At 47.4% G+C, this 16,117-nt stretch overlaps 1 protein-coding gene across 7 annotated transcripts in view; it reads right to left on the bottom strand.

Annotated features, from left to right (window-relative positions):
• The window catches only part of uba1 (ubiquitin-like modifier activating enzyme 1), a 66,926-nt gene extending 52,930 nt beyond the window's left edge, over positions 1-13,996 (bottom strand). The window contains exons 1-2 of one of the 7 annotated variants that reach the window (XM_072246754.1): positions 13,519-13,617; positions 5,510-5,612 (exon numbers count right to left, since the gene is read on the bottom strand). The gene's annotated coding sequence lies outside the window, so the exon portion shown is untranslated. The other 6 variants (XM_072246755.1, XM_072246750.1, XM_072246752.1 and 3 more) reach the window with 6 other exon arrangements.
• Between the last annotated feature and the right edge of the window lie 2,121 nt (positions 13,997-16,117).

The raw sequence follows: 16,117 nt of genomic DNA, 5'->3' as shown, positions 1-16,117 counted from the left end.
TGGAAGAAAGAAAAAGGGGGGAGGAGCACCAGAGGGAGGTGATGGGCGGGCAAGGAGAGGTGAGAGGGGGAAAAGGGAGTGGGAAATAGAGGAGGGCGTGGGTTGGGGGTAATTACCAGAAGTTTGAGAAATCGATGTTCATGCCATCAGGTTGGAGGCCACCCAAACAGCATACAAGGTATTGTTCCTCCAACCCAAGTGTGGCCTTATCCCAAGAGTGGACATATCAGAATGGGAAGTGGAATTAAAATGTGTGACCACTAGGAGATCCCACTTGTTCTGATGGATGGAGCGTAGATGCTCGGCGAAGCGGTCTCCCAATCTACGTCAAGTCTCACCAATGTACAGGAGGCCACACTAGGAGCACTGAACGGAGTAAATGATCCCAACAGACTCACAGGTGAAGTGTTGCCTCACCTGGAACGACTGTTTAGGACCCTGCATGGTAGTGAGGGAGGTGGTGTCGGGGCAGGTGTAGCACTTGTTCTGTTGCAAGGATAAGTACCAGGAGGGAGAAGGGAGTTGCGCAGGGAGTGATCCCTCCAGAAAGCAGAAAGTGGCGGGGGGGGTTAGATGTGCTTGGTGGTGGGATCCCATTAGAGTTGGTGGAAGTTTCAGAGAAATATGTGCTGGTGGGGTGGAAGGTGAGGACAAGAAGAACCCAATCCCAGGTAGGATGGGGTAAAAGCAGACATGCTTGAAATGGAAGTGATGCGGTTGAGGGCAGTGTTGATGGTAGACGAAGGAAAGTCCCTTTCTTTGAAAAAGGAGGACATCTCCTTTGTTCTAGAATGAAAAACCTCATCCTGAGAACAGATGCAGTGGAGACAGAGGAACTGGGAAAAGGAGATGGCGTTTTTACAAGTAGCAGGGTGGGGTGAGGTGTAGTCCAGGTAGCTGAGAGAGTCCATTTGTTTGAAATAGACATCAGTGGATAAGCTGTCTCCAGAGATATAGACAGTGAGGTTGAGAAAGGGAAGTGTCAGAGATGGACCAGGTGAATTTGAGGGCAGGCTGGAAGTTGGAGGCAAAGTTGATGAAGTCGACAAGTTCCACGCAGGTGTAGGAAGTGAAACCAATGCAGTCGATGTAGTGTAGGAAAGTGCCGGACGTTCACCAGTGTAGGCTTGGAACAGACTATTCCACGTAGCTGACATACAGGCAGGCATAGCTGGGACTCATGCGAGTGTCCATAGCTACCCATTTTGTTTGAAGTAAATGGGAGGAGCCAAAGGAGAAATTATTGAGAGCAAGGACAAGTTCCACTAGGCGGAGAAGAGTGGTGGTGGAGGGAAACTGGTTGGGTCTGGTGTCCAGGAAAAAAAAATGGAGAGCTTGAGGCCTTCCTGATGAGGGATGGAGATGTCTAGGGACTGGGCATCCATAGTAAAAATAAAATGATGCAGGCTAGGGAATTTGAAATCCTTGAAAAGATCATGTGAGGTGTCACGGATGTAGGTAGGAAGGGACTGAACCAGGGGGATAAAACAGTCAAGGTATGCTGATACAAGTTCAGTGGGGCATGAACAAGCTGAAACAATGGGCCTACCTGGACAAGCAGTTTGTAGATCTCGGGTAGGAGTAGAAACGGAAGGTGTAGGGTGCGGGAACTGAGGTTGGTGGCAGTGGATGGAAGATCCCCAGAGCTAATAAGGTTGGTGATGGTGTGGGAGACAATGGCCTGCTGTTCCTTAGTTGCATCCTGTTCAGAGGAGGGGTCTGAGGGTTTGCGCTGGGCCTCAGCAAGGTAGAGAACAGTACACCAGACTACTGCAGCCCCTCCATTATCTGTGGGTTTGATGGTGAGGTTAGGACTAGAGCGGAGGGAATGGAGAGCAGAGCGTTCAGAGGAGTGAGGTTGGAATAGGAGGGAGGTGTGTTAAAGTCCAGACTTTACAGTTAGCAATGAAAAAGTCGCTCCCTACCTGATTCCCTTGTCCATTCATCCCTCCCCACTGATCTCCCTCTTGGCACTTATCCTTGCAAGTGCTACACCTGCCCCGACACCACCTCACTCTCCACATTCAGGGGCCTAAACAATTCTCCCAGATGAGGTGACACTTCACCTGTGCGTCTGCTGGGGTCAGTCACTGTGTTCAGTGATCCCAGCGTGACCTCCTTAACATCGGTGAGACCCGTCGTAGATAGGGAGACCGCTTCGCCAAGCATCTATACTGTATCTGCCAGAACAAGCAGGATCTCCCAGTGACCACCCATTTTAATTCCACTTCCCATTCTGATATGTCCATCCATGGCCTCCTCCATTGGCATGATGAGGCCACACTTAGGTTGCAGGAACAACACTTTATATTCCGTTTGGGTAAGCCTCCAACCTGATGGAATGAATATCAATTTCTCAAACTTCCGTAATGGCCCCCCAACTCCCCCTTCTCTATTTCCCACTCCCTTCCCCCCCTCTCACCTCACCTCCTGCCCCACCCATCGCCTCCGTCTGGTGCTCTTCCCCACTTTTCCTTCCTTCCATGGCTTTTTCTCGCCAGTCCTGCCCAAGGGTTTCGGCCCAAAACGATGATCGTACTTTTTTTTTGTCCTTAGATGCTGCCTGCTCTGTTGAGTTCCTCTAACATCTTTAAATTCCTGGTATTATTTTGGAGGACCTATCGTGGGCCCAGCATGAAACTGTAATTACAAAGGAAGCATGGCAGCTCCGCTACTTTCTTGGGAATTTGCTACTTTCTTGGGGATTCGGCATGAGCCCGAGAAATTTGACATATCCTCTATAGATGTGTAGTGGAGTGTATACTGATGGGCTGCATCACAGCTTGGTATAGAAACACCAATGCCCTTGAATGGAAAAGCCTACAAAAAGTAGTGGATACGTGCCAGTCCATCACGGGTAAAGCCTTCCGCACCATGAGCACTTCCACATGGAGAGCAGCAACCATCATCAGGGACCCCAACCTCTCCTCACGTTCCTGCTGTCAGGAAGGTGGTACAGGCGTCTCAGGACTCACACCAGCAGGGTCACGATGTTCCCACAACCAGTGGACTCTTCAACTCATGTTCTCAATACTTAATATTCGTTTTTTAATTGAGTTTCTTTGTATTTTCAGTTTGCTCTCTGGTTGAACACCCATTAGTGCAGTCTTTCAGTGATTCTGTTGTAGCTACAGATTTATTGTAGATGCTCACAAGAAATTGAATCTCTGAGTTGCATTTAGAACATAGAACACAGAACAGTACAGCACAGGAACAGTTGGCCCACAACTTGCGCCGAACCGGCTGAAAAGCGAAAAAAAAAAAATCACCCAAATACTAATCCCTCCGACCTACACCATGTCCATATCCTTCCATCTTCACTACATTCATGCGTCTATCCAAACATCTCTTAAAAGCATCTGTTTCTGCCTCTACCACCATACCAGGCAGCGCATTCCAGGCATCCACAACTCTGTGTGAAAAACCTACCCCCTCTCACTTTCAATACACACCATCTGGTATTTTCAACCCTGGAAAACAGATACAGTCGGCCCTCCTTATCTGCGAGTTCCGCATGCGCAAATTCAACCAACCGCGAATCGAGAAAACCTGGAAGTGCTCTTCCAGCACTTGCTTTTCGAGCCGTACAGACTTTTTTTCTTGTCATTATTCCCTAAACAATGCAATATAACAACTATTTTACATAGCGTTTACATTGTATTAGGTATTATAAGTAATCTAGAGATGATTTAAAGTATATGGGAGGATGTGCGTAGGTTATCGTGGATCGGGATCGATAAAAACCAGAAGTTCTCTTACTAAGTAAGTTGGAACAGGTACATCCGGTATTATTTAGCGTCAGTTAGTCAAACGTTTGTCCTAGTATATAATATATATTTTACCTTTCTATGCATATAGAACAGTTAAGAAACGTATGTTTCAGTGCTGGGTCGGGAACGGAAGTTCCCGAGTTCGATCCAGTGACAGACCGCTCCCGAGCGCGCTCTCCATTCCTGCCAGGTTGATGTGGAGGATCAAAACCCCAAAACCCAATAATTAAACCACTGCGTTGCTTAGTAATGATTGTAGCTTTCATCGGCGCAGGGCCTTTCTCACTTTATCCTTTAAAATTGTTCTGATCGTTGACCGACGCTTTTCCAATGACCGATGGCATTTCACCTCTCTCTGATCACTTTATTATTTCCACTTTATTTTCAATCGTGATTGTGATTATTTTCGAGAACAGCAACACTGCGGATTCAGAGCTCCTCTGCCAGGTCCTAATGCCCACTGCACTGAAACAGGTTAAATGAGGTCCGGGGTTCCGCTGGGTCCTAAGGGCTCCTGCATTCAGACAGGTTGAATAAGGGACTTGAGCATCTGCGTTTTTTGGTATCCGCGAGGGGTCCCGGAACCAATCCCTCGTGGATAAGGAGAGCCGACTGTACTTTTGTGAACTCCATTTGTGCTTCTCATAATCTTGTAAACCTCTATCAGATCTCCCCTCAGTCACCGACGCTCTAGAGAAAACAACCCAAGTTTGTCCAACCTCTCGTGATAGCACATGCCCTCTAAACCAGGCAGCATCCTCGTAAACCTCTTCTGCACTCTCTCCAAAGCCTCAACATCCTTCCTATAGTCGGGAGACCAGAACTGTATGCAATACTCCAAATGTGGCCTAACCAGAGGTTTTTTTTTTTAAAAAAGAGTTGCAGCATAACCTCTTTACTTTTGAACTCAATGTTTTGACTAATAAAAGAAAGCATTCCAAAATCCTTATGAACCACCTTATCAACCTGTGTAGCCACTTTCAAGGAGCCATGAACTTGGATCCCAAGATCTCTCTGCTCAGCAATACTTTAGGATCTTGCCTTTAACAGTGTACTGTCTCCTTGCATTTGCCTTACCAAGGTGCAACACCTCACACTTACTGGGTTCAACTCCATCTGCCATTTCTCTGCCCACATCTGCAACTGATCCATATCGTGCTGCATTCTTTACCAGTGTTCTACACTATCCACAACACCACCAATCTTGGTATCATCCACAAATCTACTAACCCACCCATTTATATTTTCATCTAGGTCATTTATATACATCGCAAACAGCAGAGGTCCCAGCACAGATCCCTGCCAAATATCACGAAGTGTAGACCCCCATCTCGACTAAGTCCCTTCAATCAACTACCTTCTGTTCTTCTATGCAGATGCTAGTTTGGAATTCAAACAGCCAATTAGCCATGGACCCCATGCATCTTCTGGATTAGCCTCCCATGACGGACTTTGACAAACAACTTACTAAAATCCATATGGTCATCCACTGCCCTACCCTCATCAATCTCTCTCATCATCTTTACAAAAACCTCTAGTTGTTAAGGCATGATCTGACAAACAAAGCCATGCTGGCTCTCCTTAATTAGGCCATGGGAATCCAAATGCTCATATATCCTATCCCCCGGAATTTTCTCCAGCAATTTCCCTACAATGGACATGAGACTCACCAGTCTATAGTTCCCAGGATTTGCCTCTGTTCCTTTTTGCTAACTACTTGCCATCCTCTGGGACCTCACCTGGATACGAAGATACTATCACAAACAAGAGAAAATCTGCAGATGCTGGAAATCCAGGCAATGCACACAAATGGCTGGAGGAATTCAGCAGGCCAGACAGCATCTATAGAAAAGAGTACAGTCAACATTTTGGGCCGTCCAAAGATACTAGTCAAGGGCCAAACAATATCATCTCTTCCTTCCTTCAATATCCTGGGGTGAGTTCCATCAGGCCCTGGGGACATATCCACCTTAATACTCCTTAAGAAGCCCAACAATTCTTCCTCCTTGACCTCTAAACACCCTAACCTTTTTTTATACTCTTAGTGCTGACTTTTGGTCCTCCATATCCTTTTCCTTGGTAAATACCGAAGTACCTCACTCACATTCTCCCCATCCAAGTAAATGTTTCCTTCTTCATCCTTGTGGTCCCTCCCTCTCTCTAGAATCCTCTTGCTGTATGTATAGAATGCCTTGGGATTTACATTAATCCTACTTGCCAAGGACTCTGCATGGCCCCTCTTGGCTTTCCCAATTCCCTTTACCTCTTTTCTGGGTTCTCTATACTCTTCATGTGCTCTGTTTGATCCTAACTTCTGAAGCTTTACCTTCCTTCTTGACTAAATTCATCACCCCTCTGGACATCCAAGGCCTCTTATCTTTCCATTCCTGTCCTTCCTTCTAATAGGAACACAACTTTCCTGTACTCTGTGTTATTGATCTTTAAATACCCTCCACATCTGATGTGAACTTTCCAGAGTAAGTGTTCCCAATTAACACTTCTTAGCTCTTGCCTAATGCCCTCGTAATTTGTCCTACTTCAATTTAAAACTCTCCCACAAGGAACGCACCTATCCTAAAAGTTAAGGAAATGTGGTCACTATTCCCTAACTGCTCACCCACTGAGAGGTCAGACAGCTAGTCAGGTTCATTAAGCAACACTAGGTGACATACATGCACTTCAATAAATTTACTTTTGAACGTTGACTATTCCCTTCCATTGACGCCACCTGACCTGCTGAATTCCTCCAGTATTATGTGTTTGTGTTGCTCTGCAGAATCTTGTGCTTATGAAATTGTATTTCATTTATTTAGAGATACAACATGTAATTCGGCAGGAGGAGAGAGAGCAGCGCGCCGCACGTGCGCAGCCCTCTGGTGAAAAATGATATCGTATCAGTTAAATAGGGACCGTGGACAATTCTGATTTGATGGAGATGGACATGAAAGCACAGAGGAACATCTGGAGAAATTTCTGAAATACTCGCTGAATCTTCCGGAGGGAAGGCCTCAAAATCCCTGGCTTTGCCTGCTGTTGGCCACCGAGATTGAGGTCGAATCATTTGGACAGAGATGGCGCTCAGTACTCAGTGTCGGAGAGCTGATTCGGAGGCTCGAAGTTTTCGGATGACTCAGAGACGGATTGTGGTCGGGCATGGCAAGGGGGAGTTTTTCTTCCTTCTCCCTTCTGTGTGAGATGTGGGACATTTGAGAGACTTTGAACTTTTTACTGTGCTCATGGACTTCTTCATCAAGTTATGGTATTGTTGCACTGTTGTAACTATATGTTATAATTATGTGGTTTTGTCAGTTTTTTTAGTCTTGGTCTGTCCTGTGTTTTGTGATATCACACCAGAGGAAATATTGTATCATTTCTTAATGCATGCATTACTAAATGACAATAAAAGAGGACTGCGTGTCTTCATAATCTAATTGGCCATTTGAGCTGTGCCACCCTGATACAACCCTAGCCTAATCACAGGATAATTTACAATGACCAATTAACCTACCAACCAGTGGGGGGAAACTGAAGCACCCTGAGAAAGCCAGCACATTCCATGGGGAAGACGTAGAAGTTTCTTGTAACAGTTACCAGGGCTGAACTCTGAACTTGAGATGTCCCAAGCCATAATGGTGTCACACAAATTGCCATGTTATTGTGGCGCAACTTCCTAAAGTTGAGGATGACCCACTTCAATTCAGAACGATAAAGTACATTCAGGCTGAAACTGGATTTTGGGAAGTGGGAAAAAAGCAAGCAGAGCTTCAGGCTTCCAGCACGAAAGTTAACAGAGCAGGCCAATCCCAGGTTGCAAGTTCGTGGCTGATGGACAAGCTCCCATAATTTCAAATCACCAGGTCTGACATACGTTCTTTACAACGAATGGCAGAACTAATTCCTCGCCTCGCTATCCAACTTTTTCCTCATCAGGAACCACATGCATTTGATGCCATTCACTACAGTAGATGCCTGGTTACTGCAGAGAGACTTTTGTGCATTTGAAGACAGAACCCGTTTGTTACCAGAGGATGACCCCTGCTGGCCTCAGTAAAAACACCAGCCTCAGGATTTGGGGCAGTCACATGGCAATGGCAATCTATCCAGTTGATAACCTTGGTTCAAAGCCCCCGGATGGCCACCCCTACCCCCAAATGGCCCTCATAGTAATGCTTTCAGTGAGACACCCCTCCCTACAAGACACAACCAGCGCTGAGACTGTCAGGAGAATTGTTAAGCTTCTAGAGGAGCCAGTGCATTGGAAGAGTGTGCTGTCAATGCCGAGACACCTGCAACTCCTCACCAAATCACGCAGGGTTTGTGGAGAGGGATCCCGCCAGTTGCTGATGGCTCTTACCGACAAGCAATGCCAGTAAACCCCACCAGTTTCCCCACAGGAGCAATACAAAAAGCACCAATCAGAGCATAGGCAGCTGCTGTCAGCTCAGCCTACGGCTCGCCTGCGGGCAGGCCCCAACCGCCTGCACTGCAGATCCATGACACAGCAGAGTGCGGTCTGAGCCTCGCAGCACCAGCCAGCTCACGGGGGAGGGCAAGGCAATCAATCCTGGCCGCCTGAGCTTGTATCCGCTGCACACATTGCCTGCCTGTTCCCTCTGGGCTCGATTAGACCAGCCTGGCACAGAAACAGGAAACAAGCCTTCTGGCCCACTGGGCACCAACCATCAAATGCCCTATTTTACATCGATCACAATTAATTCCCCCCCCGCCCCAAAACATACACAGTACGTCAGGGGTTCCCAACCTTTTCTATCAAACAGAGCCACGCCGTTAACCCAAGGGTCTGTGGACCACCTGCACCAGCAGAAATTTAAAGTGGCTAGCTCCACCAACTTACAATGCAAGAGTACCTGATGGGGAGGGGGAGAAAATCAGTCATAGGAGGAATGTGCATACTATACACACACAAATACACAAACAGACAGTGCCGCAAGCTGGGATTCAACTCTGCAAAGGCTACTGATACCAGTGGGCTGACTCAGTTTCATGCACCCGAATCCCTGTCTGTAAGGCAGTCCCACCATTCCGGGGATAAAGAGCAAGAAAAGGGCACAGCCAGCAAAAGCCCTGGCTGCAACAACCACCAAACCAGGAATAATCAACAATCACTGACTCTAAACAGATAAAAAAAGATGGGTGGTGGTGGGGGGGGGGGGGTGGTGGAAGGGAGGCTAGCTAGGTGATAAGTGAAGCCAGGTGGGTGGGAAAAGTAAAGTGCTGGAGAGGAAGGAATCTGATAAGAGAGGAGAGGAGAGTGGATCACATTAGAAAGGGAAGGAGGAGAGGGGATCCGGGGAGGTGATAGGCAGGTGAGAAGAGGCAAGAGGCTAGAATGGGGAATAGAAGAGAGGGGAGGGGACACTGCCTAACAAATCATAAACTCAATTTAGTATTAGTAGCCAGAGGCTGCAAGTAACTGGGAGACAGTTAAATACAGGTCCAGTGCAGAGCACGAGATGAGAACCAGCTTTGAACTGACACCACAGACAATTAGGAGACAGTTAGATAAAGCTAGAGTGCAGAGCATGAGGTGAGAAGCAGCTTAGAACTGACACTACAAGCAATGAAGAGACAAATAAATACAGATCCAGTGCAGAGCACGAGGTGAGAAACAGCTCCCAATCGTTTTTAGTAACAATTCCCTAGAGAAATAAGGTCAAAGGCCGCTTTAGCACATCAACTCTGATAACCTTTTATTCATCTGCTGGAAATAGCCAGTTTGACATTACCACCCTCTCATTTCCCACTAGCCCACCAGGGCCCCTGTTCCCCATGCTCCCTTCAGTGTCAGAGGATGGGAACAGGAGCCCAATTATTCCATGGTGACCAACTGATCCTAACAGAGTCTTTTACCGTACCCTTCCAGCCATTCCCTATGTACTTGTTTAAATACCTTCAAAACATTGTCGTTTCTTCTGCACACTAGTGTGGGCACATGGCCAAGTGGTCATGAAGGTCGTGAGTTTGAGCCCCAGCCGAGGCAACGTGTTGTGTCCTTGAGCAAGGCACTTAATCACACATTGCTCTGCGACGACACTGGTGCCAAGCTGTATGGGTCCTAATGCCCTTCCCTTGGACAACATCGGTGTCGTGGAGAGGGGAGACTTGCAACATGGGCAACTGCCTGTCTTCCATACAACCTTGCCCAGGCCTGCGCCCTGGAGAGTGAAGACTTTCCAGGCACAGACCCATGGTCTCGCAAGACTGACGAATGCCTTTACTTTATTACCATGTACCATTTCATGGGCAATCAAGGTCTTCCCACCACCATGATTATTCAGAGGTAGTTTGCCATTGGATGGTGATCCCAGCCATTATCAATACTCTTCATAGAATGACTGCCTGGTGTCAGTGGTCGCATAACCAGGATCTGTGATATGCACCAGCTGCTCATATGACCATCCACCACCTGTTCCATGGCTTCGGGGGGGGGGGGGGTGGAAGATGTCCCATGCCAGGGAAAAGACTGTGGCTACTCACCATATTTATGCTCCCTGGTGATTTTACAATTGTCTGTAAGAACACTCAGGTTCCAAAACTCCAGAGGATGAAAATCCTGGTCTATTCAGTCTCTCCAGTTCACCCAAGCCCTCCAGTCCCAGTAACATTCTCATAAATCTTACTTGCACCCTTTCCAATTTAGTGATATCATCCCTGTAACACTATCTTCTGATTCACTTAAGAAAAAAAAAATGACTACTCTGTAGCATCTAAATAGATGAATTAGGAACATTAAAGGGAATGGCTGAGGGGTAGGAGGAGATACGTCTCAGCCAAAGAAAATATAAGGCCCTCGTCCTTTCCGCGAGCCTGCAGGTCACCCTTGGCAATGCGTAGCATCTGCTGAGTCCCCTGATCAGGGTCACATGAAACTGTGGGACCAGGAGGTGGATGGTTGTGTGGGCAACCAGCATGCATCACATCCTGAATGTGTGACCACTGACCCCAGGCAGACAATCTCTGGAGTGCACTGATAATGAACTGGGGTCACCTGTCTCGTAAAGACACTGCCCAGAAGAGAATGGCAGACCGCTTCTGTAGAAAAATTTGCCAACAGCCATGGTCATGATCGCCCACATCATAGCACCTAATGAACAAATGGGAACAGATAATTGTTAGGAAAAGCTTCCCATCCAACTTCAAAAGGGAATATTTGCAAACAACAGACTAAATGCCTACAAGAAAACGAATCTCAGGTTAGTATATGGTGACACATCTGTACTTCACTTTGACAAAACATTGGCAACATAAGTCTACACTACTGCTATTCTCACAGTCTATGAGCAAAGTCCAATCCATCACTGCATCCATAGTAACAGCTGCTCAATAAGTGCTGACAGTCCCACCACAGAGTGATGCAGTACCAAAAACAGGCCACTCGGCCCCAAATGCAAACCCTTCTGACTATCTACACCCATCTCTCTTCTTGAGTTCCACTTGTGTTCTATGCAACTTTTCAACTTTTACTTTCATTCTAAACATAGTTCGCTCCATCATGGACACTAGCCTCCATAGTATCTAGGACCTCTTCAAGGAATGATGCCTCAAAAAGGCAGCATCATAAAGGGCCCACTTCATCCAAGACATCCCTTGTTCTCAATTCACAGCTTTGTTTCTCTCTATTACGTATTGAATTGCAAACTTAAAAGTTCATAACATGTGCCAGTGATATTAAACCTGATTCTGAATTCAGGAACAAACTGAGATTAGCCAAGAGGCTTCCAGGCAAACTCAGCATTATAGTTCATGAACCAGACACACAACAAAGAAACATTAAATCTCCCTCCATAGACTGCGCCTGACTTGCTGTGCACTTTGAACGTCCAGAGAATTTGCCGCTTTAAAAGGTTTTTCTTTAGCATCGAGGTCATATGAGTCAAGCATTGTTTTCAGATTCTGGACAGCGTAAACAAAGAAAGATTGCATCAGGAAAGCGGGGCATTTCACCCACAAATAGTAAGTGACCTATTACAAAAGGTTCGCTTGCGGCAAGCACGCAAAGCTATTAACTAGTCAGGCTTTTTCAGCTCTGAAAAGTTACTGCAACCTGAAAATTCTAACATTTTCTCACTTCACCCCCACCCAAACCAAACTCCCTCCGTCTCAGCGAGAATTGTTAGCACCCCCCCCCCATAAATTGTTGGGCAGAGATGGGTGGATGCGTTTAAAGAGAACTTTAGGAATGGGAGTGCTCAGAGGATGGGGGAGGAAAAGAGTAACAGTGTGTGTGGAAGCGTGGTGGAGCGGAAGGCCAACACTGTGTTGCGTTCTCAAGGACAGCATCTTTGATCAGAACAGCTTCCTGATTTTTTTCCAGTCCGGGACAGTTTGGAAGGAAACTTATTCCACTGTCAACTCAAGGCCACGGTGGAGTTAGATGGCACAGGCTCTGCCAAGGTGACACCTGTCAACACTTGCAATCACACCTCGGTGCCTACGCAGAGCTTGCACATTTCCTGCGGGTATTGCAGCTTATCCCCACATCCACAGTTCCTCAAACTTACCATGAGCCCAATGAACCATCAAAAAAGTGTTATCATTTTATTTTCTTAAACAACCTGGAGCCTATTCCTTCTCACAGCAAAATCCCAACACTCATTTCCATAAGACATGGGAACAGAATTAGGCTCTTTGGGACAATGAGTTTGCTCCATCTTTCGATAATGGCTGATATCTTTTTCCTTCCAACCACATTTTCCTGCCACCTCCACATAATCTTCAATACCCTTATTAGTTAAGAACCTATCAGTCTCCACTTTAAATATACTCAATGACTCGGCCTCCACAGCCGTCTGTGGCAATGAATTCCACAGATTCACCACTCTCTGGCTATTTCAGGAACATCTTTTTCCTCTCTGCCACTGCACTTCTAAATGGTCCATGAATTCAGGAAGACAACCTTGTTATTCATCCTCTGCACCATTTAAGTTTTTGTAGCTAAACTTTATGTCTTGCACTACATTGCTGTGAAAGAACAAATTTCAAGACATATGTCAGTGATAATAAACCCGACTTCGCTGGGCTCCGACTCCACTACTGACCCTCACACCCACTAGAGACCACGGCATCCTTTCCTCCCCACTAACCTCATGTCTCAGCACTACAGGTCTGACCCCGACACACACTCTCTCTCCACCGTCCCTACACCATGACTAGTCTCAGTGCATATCCCACCAACATCACCCCTCCAGTCCATCGGCACTGTTGAGCTCCGTTCTCATTCGATCACCCTCCCCTCCTACCACCAGAAACACAGTACCAATGGGTTGCTCCTCCCCTCCCTCCACTCAGTACCGCAGACTCCCCATCCCCTGAGTTCTCTACTTCTTCTTTCCCCTCACTCACTCGGTACCTCCCTGCCTTATGCCCGATTAACATGTCGGGGCTCGGGCCTCCCTTTCCCCTCACTTACTCGGGACGGCGGGACTCCAGGCCTCCCTTTCCCCTCACTCGGGACGGCGAAGCTCCAGGCCTCCCTTTCCCCTCCCTCCCTCACTCACTCACTCGGGACGACGGGGCTCTGGGCCTCCCTTTCCCCTCACTCGGGACGGCGAAGCTCCAGGCCTCCCTTTCCCCTCCCTCAATCACTCACTCACTCGGGACGGTGGGGCTCTGGGCCTCCCTTTCCCCTTACTTACTCACTCGGGACGGCGGGGCTCCGGGCCTCCCTTCCCCCTCACTCACTCGGGACGGCGGGATTCCAGGCCCCCCTTTCCCCTCACTCACTCACTCGGTACGGCGGGGCTCCGGGCCCTCTTTTCTCTCTCTTTCTCTTGGCGTCCCTCTTCCACCCGCGAACCTGACTCAACAAAACCAAAATGGCGCCGGGGGCCCGCCCTCCGACCCCGGAAGCAGACGCCGCCTGACCTTCTCACAGACTCCTCCCCCATCATAACGCCGAAAAAAATCCACTCACCGCCCTCGGGAAGGCTGAAGCGTGTCAGCGAGGAAGTAAATTAAACTTCCTCCCGGTACCCGTTACCCAACGCTCTTCCCCCCCGCCCCCTTCCCCGGCTCTCTGAGGGGCTTCTTTACCTCAGGCCCCGCCCCTCCACAAGATGGCGGCCTCCACCGCCTCCCCTCGCGGGTGCCTACAGCCCTCCTCCTCCATTTACCTTCACTCCGCCTCCACCGCAGTCACTCCCTCTGGCTCCTCCTCTTTCACCCGCCCGCTACTCTTTGCTACCGCAACTTCCCCTCCTCTGATTCCCGGGCTTGAAGGCCGCTCGCCGCCGACTGGGACCCTCTTGCGCCGCTGGGGCGGAAGTGACGTCGGTCTGGAACCGTTATTCGCCCCCCCCAGAAAAAAACGTAGCCTAATGTACCACGATTTTATCTTACATCCTGAAACCTTCTTACTATTTGAAATGCTATTTGGGCTGCGGTTCGGGCGCTTGCGCGATGGAAAATATCCCATCCCATTTATTAGATTAAACAGTTCAGAGTGGCGGGAAAACAAACAAAATGGCTGCGGCCAGAGGCGGAGGGAAGGTGTTCCGGCGTTTTCCCCGCTCGGCATGTGCGGGAAGGGCTGGCATTTGGGCGTCCGGGGCGTACGGTAGGGAAGGAGACGGCGTTGTCTTTTATGATTAACATAAAAGAAGAGTAGAGGTAGTGGAGTGAGGGAGTATAGTGGGAGGAAAGAAGCTCCCAGTCATTACTGCAAGATGGCGGCGGCGCGGATCGGGCGGGCGCAATCGACGCAGGAACGAAGGGTGGAGAGTAAATCTTGTGGTTCTCCGGCTGATGTGGGGCGGGCGAGCTTGTACTGCAGATAAATGAATTATTGTTGTCACATCTACCAAGTTACAGTGAAAAAGCTTGCCCTCAATAATAAAAAATTAGTTCATTGAACCATGTATTGAGTTGGTACAGGGTAACACAATGACAACGCAGAAAAAAGCATAAGATTCACAAATTAATGGAGGAACTCGGTCAGGCAGCGTCTCTAAAAGAATAAACGATGTTTCATATCGAGACAATCAGGAAGGGTTTAATGTGTTGTATTTAATATAAAGATAGTACAGTTTATTCTTGTAAATATTTTATTATGAATAATGTTAATTTCTTTTGAAAGAAGTGTGTAACAGCTACACAGTCCATTGCAGCCAGGCGATAAAGAGCTGAAAGAATAAAGAGGTCGATTATAAGATCATGAGTTCATCGGGTTTATTATCGCTGTAGAGTATATAGCGCTACTGCACAGACGCAGGCCCTTCAGCCCATCTGGACTGTGCCAAACTTATTCTACCTACTCCCATCGATCCACATCAGGACTATAGCCCTCCATACCTGTCCCGTCCTAGTACTTACCCAAACTTCTCGTAAACTTTGCAAATGAACCTGTGCCAACCATTTCTACTGGCACTGCCCTCTGAGTAACAAAATTGCTCCTCAGGGTCCCCTTAAATACTTAACAAACATGCCCTCTTCGGATTGCTACCAACAGGCAGGAGGTACAGGAGCCTGATGACGCACACTCAAGTGATCCAGGAATGGCTTCTTCCCCTCTGCCATCAGATTCCTAAATGGGATTGAACCCATGAAAACTTTGTCGCTACCTTTTTGCACTACTCATTTACCTTCAAATAATTTTAAATATATGTGTATATACACAGTTGCAAGAAAATATTTGTGAACCTTTGGAATTACCTGGTTTTCTGAATTCATTACTCATAAAGTGCGGTCTGATTTTCATTGAAGTCCCAATAATAGACAAGCACAATCTGCCTAAACTGACAACACACAAACAATTGTACTTCTCATCAATACTGAGCACACCATTAAATCAATCACAGTCTGGGTCAAAATAAAACTCTGGGGTTATGCCTTTTGCAAAAGCTATCTGGAGTCAGGTGTTCGAATCACCGAGATGAGATTGCAGATGTGGGTTGTAGAGGTGCCCTGCCCTGTAAGACACACAAAGTCAGGTTACTGACAGAGCCTGCCCTTCTCAAGAAAGATCTGCTTATGTGCACCGTGCCTTGATCATAACAACTTTCAGAGGACCTTGGAAGAATTGTAGAGATGCATGAAGCTGGAAAAAGCTTCGAAAGCATTTCTAAAGACCTGAGTGTTCATCAGTCCACAGCAAGAGAAACTGTGTACAAATGTTGGATATTCAGTATTGTTGCTGCTCTCCTTAGGAGTGGGCATCCTGCAAAGATCGCACCAAGAGCACAATGTGCAATGCTGATGGAGGTGAAAAATGACCCAAGGGTAACAGCGAAAGACCTGCAGAAATCCAGAACTTGCTGAAGTCTCTTCATGTGTACATTATAAGAAGAACACTGAACAAGAATGATGTTCTTGGAAGGAAACCACTGCTC

The sequence above is a fragment of the Mobula birostris genome, chromosome 29, assembly GCF_030028105.1.
Source record: "Mobula birostris isolate sMobBir1 chromosome 29, sMobBir1.hap1, whole genome shotgun sequence".
Lineage (NCBI taxonomy): Eukaryota > Metazoa > Chordata > Chondrichthyes > Myliobatiformes > Myliobatidae > Mobula > Mobula birostris.
Note: the sequence above shows the minus strand (reverse complement) of the source record. Positions and strands in the feature narration are given on the sequence as shown.